Here is a 3,412-nt window from a genome sequence, read left to right on the forward strand (position 1 = left end):
TATTATGCAAGATGTAACTTAACCTCTCAATGGTTATATTGAAAATTATACACTTGGCTAACAATTTCTAAACAGCACATCTTCCTCAATTCATTTCAATTCAACCAACATTCATGAGCATCCAGGAACACATAGGTGAATAGGACATTCCTGACCCTCAACTTGCTCTAAAGCAGATAACTAAAGCAGATAATCAGCCAACCAATTCTTCACAACACAAAATAATAGTCCTACAACAGAGAACTGCAGTAGCCAAGATGTTCAAATGTCAAAGACTATTCAAAAGGGTCTTTATAAAGACAGGCTTTTTTTTCCATTTTTCAAATTAGAAAAGATTTTTTTTTTTAAAGAAAGATATGCTACTTGGTGTTGGAAAAAGTAAAGAGAAATGGCAACTCAAATCCACTGGTGATGGATGAACTCATACTGGTTATCTATAAATTTAATCTGTAATCTTAAATCTGTAGATTTAACTCTACAGAAGTTAAATCAAAAAATAACTCAAACAATGTACAAACCCTTAAATCCAATAGCTACATTGCTAGTAATTTTTCCTAAAGAAATAATTCAGAACACATAAAAAAGATTTAGCTAGCTTTAGAAATTTTCTCTATGGTGTAAGAAAAATATAGAAATTACCTAAATAGTTAACAATAGAGGATTGATTAAATACATTTTATTTATCTTCATGTAATAAGTTTTCATCCATAAAAAAATGGTGTTCAAACACCAACAGAACATTTTAATATATTTCTAAACAAGAAAGCAGACTATAGGATAATCATTTAGTGTGATTTGTGTGCATGGGTTTCTTTGTTTATAAAGTGTAAAAAAATAATTTGTATAAATAATCGCTTAATAAATAAATACAGAGTTGCTCACACTGGCTAAGAGGGGATTTTTTTCTTAATCTTGTTTATTTGTGCTTTCCAATTTTTTTACCAGCACATTTTGTTTATTGCAACAAGAGAAAAAGGAATGACTCACTTTTTTTGTCACAGTTTGGCCACCAAATTTCTCAATTATTTACACATTTTCCCCCCAACATTTGTCTCACCCTTTACACTTAGAACAAATAGAAGCAAACAATCACTTAGGGTTTCTCAAACACAGAAACTATGTATTACTCATCTTCATAATCTCGGCAAATGATACAGAGCATAAAGGATGAAGAATGACTCAGTCAATCTATAACCAAACAAAAACCTCAAAATCAAAAATCGTAGTAGCAATTTCTAGTGGAAAATAATAAAAGACATTTAATCCATTTCCAAAATTCCATACATGAACTTTTTTATGGGGCAAAATGAGGACACCTTACTTTTACAGTTAATCTGTTCTAATAATGGAGACTCAAAAGAAAGGTAAATGTCAACATCTACAAACTGGGGATAGCAATATCTGCTCAGGGTTTGCAAAATTAAGTTTTATCAGAAAAAAAAAAAACATGAATTGGCACATCTTATGCAATTTTTAGTCTAGTTGCACTCCTTCCACTATCATTTATAATTTAACCCATTATTCTCCACCACCATGTAATGGAGGGGATCCCGATCTCATAAAAACCTAACCAAGCCCTTTCAGCTGGACCTCACTCTACATGCTGTCTTCACTTGACAAAAGGACACCATTATCAGGTAGACGCAGAGCCCCTGGGGAGGAGGCATCTTTAGCCAAACCAGCACCCAAACCAAGCAGAGAACCTGGAACAACATGCACTCTACCTCCCACTGCTCACCCACAATCTTCAGTTCATCAACTGATGACCATGAACAGGATTATTCCTGAAGAATCATTTCCTTGACCTACACAGTTTTTCACAACTGAATTAAGGCAGTTCATATTAGACCTGAAGTTTGTGCTTCCCTCAAAATTATAGGAGGTCTGGCAGTGAAGGATTTTCTCCTCTAACAACTGGCTGGGACTCAGAAGCAGGTAACCCCTTTAAGTGCCACAAACTATGTGAGACTTGCTGATCTCATTTATTTTAACAGTCAGGATCCTAGTGGACATTTGAGTTTGCAATCTGTAAGAAGAGATGCAGAAAACAGAAAAATGCTCTCAAACCCATCTACCAAATAGTGAAGTCTATTACAAAAAGGGTACTCCTGTTCCATCCTCTCAACAGATATTTATTAAGCACTATGCATTTGGCACTGGTGCAAGATGCTGATGTCTCAAAGATATTATCACTGACCTCAAGGAGATCATATACTAGAAAACACAGATACACAAATATTCAAGGTAAAGTGTAGTCAGCATAGCAACAAAGATAACACAGGAATTACACCAGGTGAAGAATCAACTTGGCCCAGTGGCAAAGACTTCATAGAGGAATTGAGGTTTATGATGAATTTTTAATGAGAAATAAATGATTTTTAAAGCATCAATTAATACTTGTGAAAAACAAAAATATGTAAGCAATATAATCACAGTTTATCATTTGTTTCATCAGTGGATAAAACCTATATAGTTATAATAATATCAATAGTGATAATTGAATAAAAGATTATCATAAAATTAGGGCCACTTGCTAGCACATGTACACCACCTGGGAGACTGGTAGTAATTAATCAGTGCCTGTGCTGTACCAGTTCTTAATTTTTGAGTATCAGCCTGAAGTGAATGGTACTAGAATTATGAAAAAGAAGGCACTCAATAGCAGAGATCTAAAGCTGACAAGTCAAGAAGTAGCATCATAAGCAAAGCATTTCATAATACAGAGGTGAATAGCAGAAGAAACTCCTAAAAGAGGCAACAGGTGCTGCCTCTAGGGAGGTGGAAAGGCAAGAAGGTGTGGTGCAAAGGTCGTCTTCTTCTTTTTTTTAAATCTATTTCTATCTACTTCTTTATTAAGAAGAAAATTTTTAAAGATAATAAATAAAATTTTAGTTCACTAGGGCATGCTAAACAAAAAGGACTACATAAAGACATGTCATGAAATAACATGACTTATTCATCTTGTTTTCAGGGTGGGGATTGTGAAGGAAGAGAAAGTTGGGAAGAAAATGGGTAACAAAATATACATGCCATGGTAGGTTGAATTCTATGATGCAGCTAAGATGTGACCAGTGAAAAGTCGAAAGCAAAAAACATAATCATCCTTTTCCTTTTTCAAATTTGAAAAAAAAATTAATGTTAATATTTAATAATTCAGACATTCCTAAATCAAGATGTTAGTACTGGTTATGGAGAAGAATAAATGAATATGAGAGATTCACAAGGTTAAATCTGAAACATTTGGCAGGAATTGATGATAAAAGAGTTGGAGATGACTCAGAGTTTGCAAATTAAGTAACTGCTTAATTCATTAGCAGATCTCAGGTATATGGAAGATTGTACCTGAAGAGTAATCCAGTTTTAGACACTAAATTTGAGATATCTGTAGATCATCCAGGGGACAATTTATGAA

Source organism: Callospermophilus lateralis, chromosome 8 (genome assembly GCF_048772815.1).
Source record: "Callospermophilus lateralis isolate mCalLat2 chromosome 8, mCalLat2.hap1, whole genome shotgun sequence".
Taxonomy (NCBI): domain Eukaryota; kingdom Metazoa; phylum Chordata; class Mammalia; order Rodentia; family Sciuridae; genus Callospermophilus; species Callospermophilus lateralis.